Source organism: Notamacropus eugenii, chromosome 2, assembly GCF_028372415.1.
Source record: "Notamacropus eugenii isolate mMacEug1 chromosome 2, mMacEug1.pri_v2, whole genome shotgun sequence".
Lineage (NCBI taxonomy): Eukaryota > Metazoa > Chordata > Mammalia > Diprotodontia > Macropodidae > Notamacropus > Notamacropus eugenii.
The window spans coordinates 18,006,903-18,024,608 of NC_092873.1; the positions used below are offsets into that span (position 1 = coordinate 18,006,903).

At 41.8% G+C, this 17,706-nt stretch overlaps 1 long non-coding RNA gene across 2 annotated transcripts in view; it reads left to right on the top strand.

Moving 5' to 3' along the window:
* LOC140524540 (uncharacterized) overlaps positions 1-14,145 on the top strand; it is a 73,437-nt gene extending 59,292 nt beyond the window's left edge. For both annotated transcript variants that reach the window (XR_011973753.1, XR_011973754.1), the window contains 2 exons: positions 7,914-8,029; positions 13,694-14,145. This is a non-coding gene — a long non-coding RNA (uncharacterized lncRNA). The remainder of the gene's footprint in view (positions 1-7,913; positions 8,030-13,693) is intronic.
* Positions 14,146-17,706: the final 3,561 nt, after the last annotated feature.

Consider the following 17,706-nt stretch of genomic DNA (forward strand, 5'->3'; position numbering starts at 1 on the left):
GAGATGTTCTGAGCCTGGTCAAGGAGGAATCCTGCATTTTTAGGAAAATTGCATTATAAATGTAATGGAGGTGTCACAAGAGTAAACATCTTCTGAAAAATTGACTGATTTCTTGGTAGGGAATAGAGAGCTGGCCTTGAGGTTACGAAGAGCTGGAGGATTCTCCTGCCCATGACACTTAATAGCCTTGTGACCTTGGGCAAGTCACAGAACCTTTGGCTGCGTTAGAGAACAGTTTAAAACTGTGAGATGCACAAAAGTGCAAATGTGCATTGGCACAGGGAGTCTTCCTTTCTTGGAGTTCCCTTTACCAATCATAGACTCTTTCCCACTCCTTCTCCTCTTCTTTTGCTCTCCCTCTTCCTCATCTTTTCCCTCCCCTTCCCTCTCTCTTCCTCCCCTTCCCTCTCTCTTCCTCTCTGTGTCTCCCCCCAACTGTCTTGCTCACCATCTTCTTATCTCTTCAGTAAAATGTAAGCTCCTGAAGATAGAGACTGTAACTGAAAATGAGTTCTCATTGATACTGCTTGTTTCTTACATTATCAAAGATATCCTCAGTATCCCTTCCTGTTCCCTTCTCAGAGATTCATTTCACGTTATGAATAATATTTTTAAAGGAGAGGCAGCCAGGTCACACTACAGCACTGGGGATGGGGTCAGGATGACCTTAGTGCACATCTAACCTCAGACACTTACTAGCTGTGTGATCCTGGGCAAGTCACTGAATCTCTCTCAGTCTCAGTGTTCTCGTTTGTAAAATGGAGATAAGAATAACCCCTACCTCACAGGGCTATTGTGTGGATGAAAGAAGAGAATACCTTAAAGTACTTTGTACACTTTAAAGCACAATGGAAATTCTAAAGAGTCTCATTATTACTATTAAGAAGAGTTAATGAAAATGAAATTCCCTGAGGCCAGTGATCCCATCTTCCTGGCACACAGTAGCTCAGTAATTGTCTGCTGAATGGAATCATTGGTGGATGTGCTACTGAGCTGATGTGGTGTCAGCTTCTGGAGGGCAGAATGTGTTCTGTCTTTGTCTCTATGCCCCGCTGCCCAGCACAGAGCCAGGCACATAGTAGGTTTCATAGCAAATGGTTGTTGAATTATTTACTGTTGAATTCTTGAGCTATAAGCAGTTTGAATCCAAGTTCTTGGCAATCCTGCCATTCCATTCTCTCTGATTACATGAAGCCTAATTATTCATCTGCTTTTTCCTTTAAGCTTTAGAGTGGATGCCTACTGAGAGATGGATCTTTGTGAGCACTTGTAATATGTATGCCTTTTCTTTGGGATATATCCTCCTGTCTGGATGGGCCTACCTGGTTGGAGAATGGCACTGGCTGCAGTTTTCCACTTCAGTCTCATTTGGAATCACTTTTCTTTTTGCCCTGTACGTGCACAGGACAGGAAGCAAATTATCCAAACAGCCAGTCTTTCAAGTAGCATTTATTACAAACCAACTTTGTGACAGGCCCTAGGTTAAGGGCTATCAAAGACTCAAAATGGAAAGACTGAGGCACAGGCAAATAGACATTTCTGGGGCAATGTGGCACTGAGAAAGACTGCTTGGTAAAGCTGCTCCAAAGCCCTCCTAGGTCCTTCTCCTCCTCCCTCACCTTGTCCTGTACAGAGAAGTTTCTTCTGCGTAATGTCCCATGGTGCATCAGTCCCCAAAGGTACTGGTCATGTCTGGAGCCATGACAGCTCCACCAGGGCCTTCAGTCAGAATAAGTGGATTTCATCCAGAGCTAAGAATCTAGAAATGCTATTTCCTGTGCCCTGGGCCAGGCCCAGCACCCTCTCCCCTCCCACTGAATTGACTCTCCCCTATTGCTTTTAGTAATAATGGCTGGAATTTAAATGGAACTTTATGGTTCCCAAAGCTTTTTCATATCTTATCTCATGGGCTTTCACAACAAGCCTGGGAAGTAAATGCGAGTATTATCCTCATTTTGCAGGTGATGAAACTGAACCAGAGGACAGTTGGTTAAAGTTGATGTGGACTCTGTGATTCTCTGGGCACACTGGGTCCCACCTCTAGAGGGCAATAGGGAGTCACTGATCAGTACCCACAGTGATCCTAAGGCCCTGCAGCTGCTACATCCCCAGGACAACCTTTCAAGTCTGACTCTTAGAATGCCTTTTTTTCTTCAAAGCTCAGGGCAGGTACCACCCTCTACATGACACTTGTCAGCTGCTGCCCCCTCTTGATGGTTCCCTCTCTACCCCTGCCAGTACCCCAATACATCATAAGTATTTTGGGTCCTATCTCTCTACCCATCTATGTGCACGTGTCATATCCCCTCATAGAATGCCAGCTCCTTCAGAGTAGAGACTGTTTGCAATTGTGGCATTCTTTCCAGTGGCTGACACAGGAACTAGCACATAGTCAGCCTTTTAAAACGCTTATTGGATGACTCACTAATTAATCAGAATGTCCTGGGTGACCACAAGGTGCCTTTCATGTTCTGTTAACAGGGCCAAGTTTACTTCTAGTCTGGATGAAACTATGTGGGCCCATCAGTGTTAGGGCCATCCAGGCTTTCCAAGAAAGCCATCGTGGGAATGTTAGTAGATCTCTCCAAGCCCAAAGGAATGTCACCTCAGGATTAGGAGCCCTCAGGTGCAACCAGGAAATGGATCCCCCTCTGGACCATCTTCCTGATTATTGAGCCTATTTGGTTTGGGAACACATCCCATGGGGGAGGAAAGTGGCCTGGGAATTAACCCAGTAACTTCCCTATTCTGCATCTAGCTCTGGAATAGACCCATTGATAACTATAATCATAATGACAAGGCGGCCCCTTTTGGTGTTTGGGTCCCATCCTTAGGGCTTTTCCTCTCTCTCCTTATTCTATCAGGGCCCTCCCAGATTCTGCTCATTGGCTCATCATCCACAACAAACTCCATGAGGCTGTGAAGTCCCTCCAGAAGGTGGCATGGATAAATGGCCAGAAGGAACAGGGGAGCAAGCTCACTCCAAAAGTATGACTGAGGGAAATCCTCCCTGCATCCCCAACCATGTTCCTGGGCATATAGTCTCAGAGGATGTTGTTAATTTAAGGATTTCTCCCCAATCTATTCCAAAAAGTAATTGCACATGGGTTGTGAAGGTAAAATGCACACCCCTCACAGAAGAAAGTTGAGGATGCAGCTAGCATGGAAACCAGTTAGGAAGGACAGAGAAAAATTGTGTGAGGCATGGGGAATGAGCTGCTTCTTAGAGCTGAGCTCTGAACTTAGCACCAGATTTTTTAGCAACCAAGATAGAAGCTGCTGGAGGATTAAGGCAACCTTCTGAGAAAGCAAATGTATTAGCATGGCTAGACAGGCTAACTTCACCCAGGCTATATTAATCCTGAGGAATCTTCAGCCCAACTCCCACTTCCATGATGAATTGAGTTCCTGGAGCTAGCTTGGTTCCATCTCCTTCAGGCCTGTGGAATTATTATGAAAGGTTGGGTTGGACCCGTCTCACATGGAGATCTGGCTCTTCCTCTTGCCAAGCCTGACCAGTCCATGTGCTTAAGCAAGCCCACTATCCTTTGGACAGTACCTTGCCCCCTTTGGTAGAGCTGGTCTCTCATTTGTCTTCAAATTCTCCCTGTTTACTGGCTCCTCCCCTCCTGTCTGACACACATGCCTTGGTCTCTCTGTTCTTCAAAAAGCCCTCATGCTTTCTGTCTCTGCTCTCATACTCTTTGGGAAAATCATCTCCACTAATTGCCTCCACTTCCCTCCTCTCCCTCTCTTTTTAAATCTCTACCACCTGAATTCTGATCTCATCATTCTGCCAAAACTTCTCTCACCAAAGGAACCAGCAATCTCTTACTGTCCAAATTCAACTGACTTTTCTCAGTCCTCATCCCTCTGGACTCCTCTGCAGCCTTTGATTGCAGTCAGTCCACCTCTTCTCCTTGATAATCTCTTCCTTCTAAGTTTTCAGGACAATTGCTGTCTCCAAGTTCTCCTATCTCCCTGACCACTCCTACTCAGTGTCCTTGGCTTAATCTTCATCTAGATCACCCTGGATTACTATGGATATTCTACTTGTCTCTTTCCTGGGTCTTCTTCTCTTCTCCCTCTATACTTTTCACTTTGTAGTAATCTAATTGGCTCCCCCTGGTTTACTTACCAGCTAGAAGCTGATTATCCTTAGTTTTATTTATTCATCCTCAGCCTTTCTGTGACCTCCAGTCTCTCATCTCCAACTGCCCATTAGCCATCTTGATATGGACCTCCAATCTACATCTTCATTTTAACATCTTAAAACTAAGCTCATTCCCTTATACCCCAAAATCTCCTCTCTTCTGAACTTTGCTAAGAACAAACACAATCCTCACAGTCATCCAGACTTCTACCTTCATTGTCATCCTCCTCATTCTGTCCTATCCCCCTATCCAATCTCTTGACCGTCATTTCAGTTTCAGTGGCGTCTGACTCTTTGTGAATCCATCTGGAGGATTATTGACAAAGAGACTGGTGTGGTTCACCATTTCCTTCTCCAGTTCATTTTACAGATGAGGAAATTAAGCCAGAGTTTAGTGACTTGCCCAAGATAACACAGTTAGTAAGTGTCTGAGGCGGATTTAATCTCAGGAATTTGAGTCTTCCTGAATCCTAACCCCGCTCTTTACCAACAACACAACCCAGTGGTTCATTGCACATTGCCACTGCCTATCAATTTAACCTTCACTGGGTCTCTTGCATATGTTCCTTCTTTCCTCTGGCACTGCCAGCAACTTGTTGCAGGCTGTTAATCACTTTATACTCATACTATTGCCATAGTCTCTCATTTTCTCTGCCTGCCTAAGTCTCCCCATTCTTATCCATCCTCCACTAAGTTGTCAAGAGTCCAGGTCTGCCTCTTTCACCCCCTACTCAATAAACTTCAGTGTCTCCATCTTCCTAACACTCCTAGGATCCAAAAGGAAATCCTCTGATGACATTTCAAGTGCTTCATAACCAAAGTTCTCACAATGATTTATATCCCACCATGACCCACACAAGTCCCTCCCTCTCCTGATGAAAATCATTTTCAGTGCCCATCCCCCAATGCCAGGTGTGCTCTTGCTCCTCAACGCCACCTTGTGGCCACCATGGCTTTCTACACTTCCCAGGTCAAATTCCACCTTCTATAAGAAGTGTTCAGGATCCCTCTTCATTCCTGTGTCTTCTCTCTGGCTATTATCACCAATGCATCCCCTGAGAGGTTGTTTGTTTCCATTTAGTCATTTGCCCATTTTCTCCATTTGACTGTGAGCTGCTGGAAGGCAGGGCCTCCTTGTAATCTTTCTTTGCATGCTCATTGCTTAATGATTTGTGTTTGTTAAACATTTAGTGACTGTTTTCTCTTGGGAAATATTTCATTGTTATTGACTTGAGTTTCTAGTGCTGGGCTTTCCTCAAAGATTAACTGTCGAGTCATTGTCTCTGTCAGAAGCTTTCATAAACACACACACATTCACACACACATGCACACACACATGCGTGTGCACACACAGACACATGCACATACACACAGACACAGGCACACATACACACACACGCTATCGTGACATAATAACAAGCATTAAGAACATCTAGGTAGAGCAGTGGATAGAACACCAGGGTTGGACTTAGGTCTACCTGAGTAGAAATCTGGTAACAAGCTCTTTCGTCCACTTGAACCCTGGGCAAGTCACTGAATCCTGTTTACCTCAGTTTCCTGTTCTGCAAAATGAACTGGAAAAGAAAATGACTTACCACTCCTGTATTATCTTTGCCAAGAGCACTCTAAATGGGGTCATAAAAAATCAGACAGGAGTGAAGCAACTGAAGAGCAACAAATCTACCTCTCAAGGTGTCCTGCTGCTCTCACTATAACACACTCTGTGTACCTACTGAGTCCAGGAAAGAATGGGCTTGAGCTTAGAGATCACATGCAGGAGTGGAGAAACACAGCTTTTTGTTGCTATGTGTCATTTTCTCCCATTCCTGAGGTGCTCAAGAAGTTCCTCTGGAGTTTGGTCTTTGCTGAACTTCTTGTTGAGTTGAGAATCTAAGGATGAGGTGAGTGCAGTGGAGTGAGAGGGAGTGTCATTGCAGGGAAGAAGGGGTTATCAGTGGGCTCTGGAGACAGTTGCTGCTGTGACTGCTCCTCCAGTGTTAGTTAGATGAATTGCCCCATCCTAACCTTGGTTTTTCCAAATGGTGGGACCTGTCTTTTTGAGGCCCTACATGTCTTGGAAGTATATGTTCTATATGTGGTAATATGCTTGTCTGATCCTTATTTGGATCAAACTATTTCTCAGATCTCCTGGCACCTTTTTTCAAATAGGGGGAGTCCTTACCGTCCTTACTTTCATGTCAACAAGCATTTCTTAAGGGTCTACTTTGTGTCATTCACTGTTCTAGGCACTGGGGGTAAAACATCCAAAAGCAAATTATCCTGGCAATAAGAGAATTTACATATTCTTCATCAGAATGAACAAGTACTCAGAAAAGCATATGCAAAAATATTGGAAAATAATTGGATTTAATTCATTGTTTTTCAGTCATGTCTGACTCTTTGTGACCCATTGTGGGGTTTTCTTTTTTTCAATAATTATTTTATTTATTTTCAGTGTTTTATAATCACCTCCATATATCTTGGATTCTTCCCCCTCCACGAGACAGCTTGCAATCTTATATAGGTTCTACACATTCATTCTTATTAAATACAATTTCACCATAGTCATATTGAATAGAAGAATTAAAATGAATGGGAGAAACCATAAAACAAAACAAAATATAAAACAAAAGAAAATGGTCTACTTCACTCTGTGATCCAATTCCGTAGTTCTTTCTCTGAATGTGGAAAACATTTTCCCTCAAAGGTCCATTGGGAATTTTTTAGGTCCTTGCATTGCTATGAAGGACTAAGTCTACCAGAAAAAGTTCTCACACACTGTGGTTGTTGCTGTGGACAAAGTTCTCCTGGTTCTTCTCCTTTCACTCAGTATCAATTCATGTAAGTCTTTCCAGGCCTCTCTGAAGTCTTCCTGTTCATCACTTCTTATACCTTTTTGTGACCCGCTGTGGGGTTTTCTTGGCAAAGATAACGGGGTGGTTTGCTCTTTCCTTCTTTATATCATTTTGCACATTTGACAACTGAGACAAACAGGGAAAGTGAATTGTCCACAGTCACATAGCTAATAAAAGTCTGAAGCTGCATCTAAACACATGATCTCCTTACTCTAAGAATAGCATTTTATCACTGGAGCTTTTACATAAGATCTCCTCTAGGAGGTGGGATGGGAGATGAATATAGAAGAAGCTTGGGATACCAAGAGGTAAATGGACTAAATTCTTGGGAGAAATTTCCAGGTGAATTTTCTTGAAAGGGATGCCATATAACATAAGAGCTCCTGTCCTCAGTGATAGTTCTGCAAAGGACAAAAATGTTCCTTACGTGGAAGGGTAGATCCTTGTCTGTTCGTGTGTCTTTCTCTGTTTCAGTACCAGGCAGTCAGGGTCTGGATTCAGAGGACTTGGGCTAAAACCTCCCCTCTGACACTCACCACCTCCGTGACATTAGTCAGTCCAGTTACCTCAGTTTGCACCTGTATACGATAAGAGGATTGCAATAGATAGTCTCACTGTTCTCTTTCAGCTCTGGATTCATGTCCCTTTGTCTCATTGCACACAGAAGCAGAGCCAATGATATTATGAGATGGTCAGATAATAGGATAGGTTAATGCATAATGTATAGCTTCACTTTGCTGGTAGTCTTGTACTGGGCTTGGCATTCTATTAGCATGGTTCCCTACTATAGTCATATCCCTGTCAGGAAGATATAAAAAATGGTCCCTTTATTCCCCTCTCATCAAGAATCTTGAACCCAAGAATTTAAGCTGACTCCTCCTTCCTCTGCCCTCTCTCCCAAACAGGAGGTCATGTCCCACATTTAGGAGGACCTTACAACTGTGAAGTCAAAGTCTTCTCTCAGAGACCTTTTCCAGACCTCAGCAATGTGCAAGAAGACTTTGTGTCTCATGTTTGCATGGTGAGTGAACTTCATTTTTAATCAATGGATGGCATTCAGAGTATCAACATAACTCCCCAAGAATCATATACACTCACTCTGCAACTTAGGTCCTGAGAATTCTATCATCCCTAATCTAAGAGGATATGAAAGATTGGGACTCATAAATTGAGAAAATGAGATGCAGGAGTTGCTTGGGATGCTGGGATTATTATTTGAATTAGTCCCCAAATAAGAATAGTTTCTTTTTAATGCAAAAGAAGCATTTCATGAAACAGAAATGAAAAATGAAATTTTCCATTTGAGTACTATGGAAATACAATCAGGATAACACAGGATCTGGCAGCTGCAACATTAAGGGATAGAAGGGCTTGGAATGAGATATTTCAGAGATCAAAGGAACTGGGATTGAAACCAAGAATCACCTACCCAGCATAATACTTCAAGGGAATACACGGTCATTCAATTATATAGACAACTTTCAATCATTCATATTGAGGAAAAGATCTGATCTGTATAGAAAAATTTGACTTCCCAAGACAAGAATCAAGAGAAACATGAAAAGGTAAACAGGAAATCAAAATCATAAAAAACTCTCTAAAGTTGAACTGTTTATGTTACTACATGGAAAGAAAATATTTTTAACTCTTGAATGTTTTCTCGGTATTTGGGTAGATGGAGAGATTGTATACACACACACACACTTATATAGATAGAGAGTACAGGGTGTGTTATATCAGAAGAGATAATATCCACACAAAAATAAAATAAAATAAAATAAAAATTAAGGAGTGAAGGAGAAAAATACTGGGAAGAGAAAGGGAGAAATGGAATGGTCAGGCTATAACTCATAAAAGAGGTAAGAAAAATCTTATTCAATGGAGGAGAAAAGGGAGAAGGGGAGAGGGGGAAAATGAAGCTACTCTCTCCACATGTGGCTGAAGGAGGGAATAACATGCTCACTAAATTTGATATGAAAATTTATATCACACCACAGAAAAGTAGGAGAGGAGGTGACAAGTGGGGTGAGAGGAATGTTGGAAGAGAGGGCAAATGGGAAAAGGGAGTCACTAGAAATAAACACTTTCTAGAAGAGACAAGGTCAATTGTGGGGGGAAAAATAAGGGGGATAGAGTCGGACCAAGGGCAATATAATTAGTATTACACAACATGATTATTATGGAAGTCTTTTGCGAAACAACACATATTTAGTCTGTATTGAATTGCTTCCCTTCTCAGTGGGGCTGGGGGGGAGGGAGAGAAGTTGGAATTCAAAGTATTAGCAACGAATGTTGAGAATTTTTATTGCATATAATGGGGAAATAAGAAATACAGGGAATGGGGTATAGAAATTTATCTTGCCCTACAAGAAAAGAGAGAACATGGGGATAAGGGAAGGGTAGGGTATGATAGAAAGGAGGGTATATTGAGGGAAGGAGTAATCAGAATGCAAGGTGTTAGGAAGCAGGGGTAGGGGAGTGATGGGGAGAAAAATTGGACATGTTACAAAGTGAGGTAAAAGCAATTAGTGTTAAAACAATTGACTGAATTAATAACTGAGAATAAATCAATGACATCTTTAGTTTGGGGGAAAGAATTTTAGACTAAATTTCCTAGAGGAAGGTAACTTCAGGTAAAATTTGGCATTGATGGAAAAGTTAAGGTTTTAATGGTAAATTTGATTTTATGACTGCTATTTAAGCAGGAACTAGAACATGTATAAAAAAGCATGTAAGCCACTTAAGACTTGCCTCAAAAGATGTTCCTTAGCCAAAGTGAAATTATAATCATATTTGAAACCTGGTTATTGGAACTTGCCATTTTTAGATGCTATAGGACTATTAAGTGACTGTTCTTCTGAGTCTAACTCCAGGTATGGATAGCAAGAAAGGCGATCTGAGCCTCCAATCCATGATGCCAGTAAGCTGGTGAAATGCTGGTATGAACTGCATAGGTGATCTCAAAAGGGAAGGGTGGGAGAACAGCTGTTCAGCCTGGGCTGAGGTAGGATTCTCCTGACTCAATTTCCCCACTGACACCTGGCAGACTTTAAACCTGACTGAATGCAAGTGGACAATCTAATCCTGCCTGGAATTGACATGAAGTTGAGGAGATATTGTCCCTACTCTGCAATTGTCCCTACTCTGCAGTGTCCCTACTCTTGGTGGCAATTTCCTATAGTCAAAAGGTTTGTAAGCTTAATACCAAATCTATTCAATTATAGATTATTTGTAGGGGAACATTGGAGGTTAAGTCTAAAATTAAGCTATTAGGCATAGGACTTTAGGCCAACAACAAGAAGTTAGGGTCCTTTAATTCTTAGTAATACTGTGGAGACAATTAGATCAAGAGCTTGTGAAGTCAGCAGACATAAATATTATTTGTGTCTCAGTTGGTTAATGTTTTAAAAAAAATTCTTTTGTGGTCCATATTGTAAATGCTTTAAAAAGAAGTATCACCCGACCAAAAATTTGAATTGTTTATCTGTTATAAATTGTAAAATTAAAAAATAAATTTAAAAAAGATAAAGAGAAGAAAAGAGCCATATTTCTCCCTTCCTGAAAAGGCAGGGCCTATGGGTGTAGAGCACTGCATGAGTGATCCACCTCAGTGGACAATTTGGCTGCACTCACTGAACTGATTTTATCTCATTCTTTTTGTTTTTTGTTCAAATAAATGCTTTGCTGCTTAGAGGAGGGAGGAGTGTTATACTTGGCAGTGAATTGTATGTAAAAATGAGAGATGTAAGCAAAGGAAGTGGATACTACTCTGCCATGGTTCAACAATCACAGGTTTGATTCTGTGTACTGTGCCTACTCCTACCATTCTTCTCCCTGCTCTATTATGCAGCTGAAGGAGGAGAATGCCTAAGAAAGGTCTGCCTCTAGTCCTCTAACACAGAGGGAATGGCTGCAAGTCTTTAAAGAGTGTCCAGGAAGGGAGTTATTTTGGTAAATAAATGTGCAGTGATCACTGAGGGATGCACTAGTTTTTAAACTGAGCAGGAAATAAAATTAAAATAAAATCTCAATAATAAATGAATTGATAGTAACTTGCCATAGCTTAGAAAACTCCCTGTCCTGGATGCAAATGAATGAGGTGCCAAATGAAGATCAGAGAGTCACAATCACCTGCTAAGGTGAAATAAACTGCTGATTTCCCCAATGTTTGTCCTCAGATATGGCTGCCCTCAGGTTGATGCTCAATGTGTTTGAAAAAGGAATGTCAGGTGCTTTGTTTTTATGTCTTCAGCTCTGTACAACGGAACTCTACCCAACTGAAATCAGGTGAAAATTTAAGGAAATTTAAGGAAAATATGGCCAGAACATCAATGGTCAATGATGGTAAAAATTCTTGTCAAGAATTAAGGCAGGTGTAGATGTACCAGGTCACATATATTTAACTCAATTCAATTGGGCTGTTCTTTACTAATTGACTTCTACCAGCCAGACAGTGTCCTTGACACTGAGGACATAAAACCAAAAATAAAACTATCTTGTCCTAAAGGAACTTTCATTCTATTGACTTTTCATCAAAGGTGAATATTCAAAGATGGATGTATAATGACGACATCAAATGCTTCCATAAAGATCTCTCATACCCAATTCTTTTGCCTTATTTGACTACAGAATAATAATGAATTGATTGACAGAACGAAAAAAGCTTTTGAATCAGTCTGAAGGATGTATGTCTGTGGTGAACTGGATTACTAGAAAGCATGTTCTTCTGGCATTGGAGGTTTATTATCTTGCTAGTCATTAGCTGGTTTTTGTACAGGTTTTTGTTAGGTCAGCAATTCATCTTATTTTCACCACTACATAATGGAGATGTTAGATGGAGAAGTACAAATTTTTTGAGGAACAATGAAGAGAATATGTTTTAAATATCATATTGTGGGAGAGGACATATTGGGATATCGAGGGGCAGAGGAAGAAAAAAAGACACAGAGAGAGAAAAGTAAAGGATAATTAGGAAGTAGCAAATCCTTCTAGCCTGCTGTCCAAGGTGCTGATCTTTCATCCTCTTTACTAGCAGTGTCATCCAGGTATTCACAAGTTTTGTGATTTCTCAATATCCACTGGATCCACTTCCTCTAGACCTTATTAACTCACTCCCCAGTGCAGCCAACTGTCTTTTCAAAGACAGTTGCTGCCTAATTCATTATTCCACCAAACACTTCTCTCCACTGTCTTACCTTCTCTCATTAGTTTAATACCTCCCCGATCACCATGGTAAAAAGAGAAGCACACGGTATCCCAAAACCAAGTTGTCTTTCTCATTTGTGAGAGTGCTATAGACAACAAGATACAGTGGTAAAAATTCTGGTGCTCGAAGGAGAGGAGCTGAGTTCAAATCCTGCTTTCCTTTGATGTTGATTACATTTGTGACATTGGGCCAATGACTTCTCTAAGACACAGTTTGCTGTTCTGTGCAATGAGAAGATTAATGGACTAGATGGCTTTAGGACTCTTCAAACTGTAGATTTATGATTTTGTGACATGTTTTGTTTACAAGAGCATAATAACCTTTCTGTGCTATATTCAGGAAAACATGCAGAGGCGTCTGTAGGTTGCCCAGGAACACAAGGGTTTCTATAGTGAGTGTGGCCAAAAGGTCTTGGGAGGTGTGAAAATCATTTAACCATAAAAACATCTGGATAAATCTCAGAAAATAACGTTTTGTACAACATTGAGATAGAAGGCAGACCTTAAGGTTATTAGTTTGTACAATGCCTCATTCCAGATTTTTTGAGCCTAGAGAACAAGTTCATGGGCCTGGGTTGAGAGAATTAGGTTGAGGATGGGAAGCTAGGTAGGCTTAATATTTCCTGAGAAATGGGAACCAAGAATCACAGGCCTTGTGACTACCATGAGGAAGTCTGCATTAGCACTCCAGTTTTGACTCCCATTGGTAGGGGGGTGTTGTAATGATGATATTACAGTCTCCTTTGAGCTCCTCCTGTGTGGATGTTCTAGGGAAGTTCGCCTCTCCTTCCTGTTAGTAAAAGAGCAAATGTATGTTCAATTCAATTCAACGTATTTCTTGTCACTACTGCAGTGATTAAGAAATACAAAAGAATGTAAGGGCTCCAGGGTAGTTCTGACTGTACATATTCTTTAGTGAATTGTCAAAGAAAAACTAAAGAAAATTACCTTCTGTTGTGTTTTTATCAGATCTTTGTATACTTATGTAATTATATGTGTACATGTCTTTATGTATATATGAAAGTATGTGTGTATGTGTACGTGTGAGCAGATGGTATGGAGAGTCCAAAGCACTTTAGGCCCAAGAACTCTGTGAAAAGGACAAGGTCAAAAAGCTCATAAGGGATAAAATTAAGCCAAGAGATTACTTTGAGTCAAACAATCCAGAACAGGACAAGAGGCAGTAAGGTGCCTCAAAGGTCCTCTGGATATTGATAGAACAATATATAGCTCATTAGTTTGAATTTATTAAGGCCAAAGCTCAAACTGTATCTTGTGGCTCTGGGGTGAATGACTGGCTGCCCCCCTCATATCATAAGCACACTTATCAAGGTAATTATGGAAATCTATCCATTCAACTCCCACCCTGTTATGGGACAGACACTGAGCTAGGAGTGAGGGAGGCAGCAGAAAAATCAGAGGAGTCCTGCCCTCAGGTTCCTTCCTTTCTAACTTTTCTTCCAATTTTGTTCACTTGCAGGCAGAGGGGAATGAATATTGGGAATTTTGGAGGACGTGTTGGTGCCCTGTTGACTTCCCTTGTCTTCATCATTGACAGCTCTAGCCCCATTCTGCAGCCCCTGTTGTTTGGAGTAGTGCCCATCCTTTCTGTCATTACTACCTCCTTCCTTGTAATGGGAAGAGTTAGAGCTGACCCCTGTCCATCGCAGGACGCCACACTGAGAGCCTGCCTAGATAACCTAGGGGCTTGTCAGTAGGGGTGGAACTAGATGGATTTCAGGAGGTAGGGTCTTGTCTTTGTTGGCAACGTGGCAGTTCTTTGTCCAGTTCTGGATGTCCAGTGGAGAAGACACCCATATAAGGAATAATGTTAGTTGACAGGTTCAATGTATAGGCTTAGGAATGTTCACTTAATTAAGACTATATATGCATGTGAGCTAGCTGGAATAAACGGAGTTCTCACCACCTTGTCTCCCGCCTCATTTCATTACTCACTAAATCAAGGCCTCTTGCTGGACAAGAGCCTTGGGTCAGGGTTTAGGGATCCCTGAAATGGTCTAGGGGACCCCAACACTTCCTCATTGAGACTCATGGCCTCCCACTTCTGAAGACCATCCAAGAGACAGAAAACAGGTCAGTTTCTGACTCTAATCAGTGAAAGTGTAACATTACAAGAGATCTGGAATGCTTTGCTGTGTTACATGAAGTAGCAGCCACATCTTAGACCTCAAAGTCACACAAATTGTTTCACCTACAGGATTTTGACCTCTGCACTTCCACTCTGATTCTACCTATTGTTCTCCTCCATCTGCTATTTCCGATGTTCTCCTAACCTGATTTTCATCCTCACCAGGACTTGTAGTACAATAAAACTTCCCTCTCCTGCCAGTCCCTCACGCTTCTTGCCTCCTCTTCTTTCTTTAATGGTCTTGGCTCAATAATCATTTCAATTTGGTGCTTTTCTACCCATCTAAAATTGCCTTTCCCAAGAGGTAACACCCACCATCATTTTCACTCCTATATTTCCACTACTCATACCCACTAACCACTTTTCACTTTTACTCCTGTTGACCTGAAAACTTGGTTAAAGAAAAGGCAACAGGCTAAATGCATACATTTCATGATTTAATTAATTAATTAAACAATTCCCTATTAAAGAAAACAATAACATAATGCATTTTGAAGTCAGAAAAATATTCTGACTATCCAGTACAGAAATCTTCTGGCTTATATATATTTTACCACGAGAAAGGAACTCTCTTAGTTGAACAAATCATAAATTTAGGAAGAAAAGACAATTAACAAAGTAGTGTCCATTGAGTTTTATGATCCCAAGCTGTGTGAATCTCCTTTCTGTGGCATGTCTCTGTGACATAAGATAAAGAGAAAATCCCACCACTCTGATGATAGGTATCCTGTCATAAAGAGGCCCCTGAAGTTGTAGACACAAGAAAGGGTATCTTAATGGAGTTGACAAAGTTGATATTACAACCCAGGACATCTGTGGGTTTTTTTCCTTATCACTAAAATGCCAGGGGAAGGGTCTGGTAAGGAAGTCCCATTTGCTTGCTGACACCAAAAAGCATTCTCTGAGCTTACTTAAGATAGCAAGGGAGACTATTAGGTCCAGGCTCTTCTTAATTCAAACTCTGGCCTTATTAAAGTCCAGAATTTATATTAAATATTATCACTCCCAAGAATCCACCCTACAACCTCCCCAAAAGAGTGGCCATGCAGACTTTGTCTGCAGACCTCCAGTCAGGAGGAACTGATTCCTCACACAAAGGCCCATTGCCCTTTGGATCAGCTCCAGGAGCTAGGAAGGTTTTTCAGAATTTGCCTCTTTGCAGTTTTCACACTTTGCTCCTGATCTGCCCTGTGGGGACCAATAGACAGTGCTAATCCCTCTTCCATGATTCAACCTTTCAAATATTTGAAGATACACGTCCTGTTTCCTTTAGCAAGAGGCAGCTGCTGATGGAGTGGACAGAACACTGGGCCCAGAGACAGAACAACCTGCCTTCAGATCTGGCCTTTGCCATTTAAACGTGTGAAGGCCATTAGGCAAATCACTTTACCTCCCTGGTCCTTAGTTTCTTCATCTTTGTAAAGGACAGGCTGGGTCCAGAATCTTCTGTGATTCTTTTTGGCTCTAAATTCATGGTTCAGTGTCCATGCAGTTACTGTCCTCTGGATGTGCATCAATATCCTTCTCAAAAGAGGATATCAAGAACTGAGCCTAACACTTCAGAAATGAACTGATTAGGGTGAGATTTTCACCTTCATGGCTGATATGGACATCCATTTACTCCCTTGGCAGGAGGGTAGGGTTTGTGTGGACGCTCACGTTGAGCTGTTCTCTTCTTGCCAACTTCCCTGAGAAGGATTACTCATACTCACTTGTACTCACATTATCTCCAGGTCCTATTGTTAATCTCATGGTGGAAGAAGACCCTCCTCTTATTCAGAACTTCAGCCCTTGAGATGCACTTTTATTTATATAACCAGCTAAATACACCGGTGAGTTCTGTAGACCAGAGACTTAGTCATTCACTTCACAGTAAAAGACATAACAAGAACATTACAATTACTCTCATATTAAAACAAATACAAGAATTATAATTATATAGGAAATTTTATTTATATATATTATAATTATACTGGAAACACATGCAGGGATTATTAGAAGATCATCATCCACATGTGAACCTGGGTCACATTCTCACACCCATGCACTCATTTTCTGTGGGGGAGAGCAGACACACACTTAAAGACAGCTGCCAAGGAGGAGTATTTTTAGAAGAAACCTCACATCCTGGGGGTAATCCAAGTGTAATAAACCATCGTACTTTTTCCTTGTCCTGAGATCTGTGCATAGAAATCCCTTCATGGAGGTAGCCTCTGTGCAGCAGCCACTCGGTCGGTCTAGGCTATGACTGACTGACCCTTCGCTATTTCCCTATCTCAGCTAACCTAGTTGATCTGCTCTGCCACTTCTCCCATTCTCTGCTGTGAAGCTGTCCCTCCGCTTGCTTGTATATACTCCACAAGGGCCACTCTACTAACTGTTGGGGGTGTAAGCTCAGTTCCATGTGGACAGTCTCGGGCAGGTAAAGGTGAGGACTTCTAAACCTTAGAGTTCTCATGAGGCCCCCCAGGGAACAGCAGGGAATTGAGGTGTGAGACCAGGCTATCTCGTGCATTTCCGCCTCTTCCCGTGGGAACGTGCTGGGAGAGAGCATCCCCACCCTCGAGATTGGCCCGGGGTCTGAGCACACCTATTGTTGTCTAACAGGCACAGTATTCAGGTGCAAACTATGCAGCAGGAGAGCTTAAGTAGGGTCAGGAAAGCCTGAAGGCGCTCTTAGCACTGAGGGGCCCTTAGAGGACAGAAGGCCCCTCTTCCCTCTCTCCTCTCTTCTCTCTTCCCTCTCCCCTCTCCCACTTCCACTTCCTCTTCCATTCTCTTACTGTAAGATCTTTGCCTCCTTGGGAGATTCCTCTCTCCTCAGGAAAAATTCCCCCTGCACATGTAACCAAGACCCTGAATAAAGCCTAACCCTTGTTCGACTCTGGAAAGTCTCTTCTCTCATACGTTTATCTGGTTGGGCCAGCCGAAGACCTGCGACAGGTAAGGTAGGACTCGGGTAGCCCTTAGGCCTCTAGGCCTGTCAACTAACCATCACTTTCAACCTCAAATTTAGATAATTCATTCCTGCAATCTGTCCTTTCTCCCTATTTTCTCTTTCTGGGTTCAAACACTGGGCACTATCTGGAAAGGAACTTCCTTTAACTAAAGATTAATAGTTATATCCTCATCTTCTGTCTATGGCCAGTTAAATTTACATGTGTTCCTTATCATAGAACCACTTTAGTGTCTGTAGCATTCTAGTACACACAGTTTGCCACGAACACTACAGTCTCAGAATCCCCTAGATCTCATCTTCAGACAAGTGAACCATTGAAGCAGGCATTTAACAAAAACCTCCTCCACAGGAGAAGGCAGTACCTTAAAAGGACAGGACTTTGCAA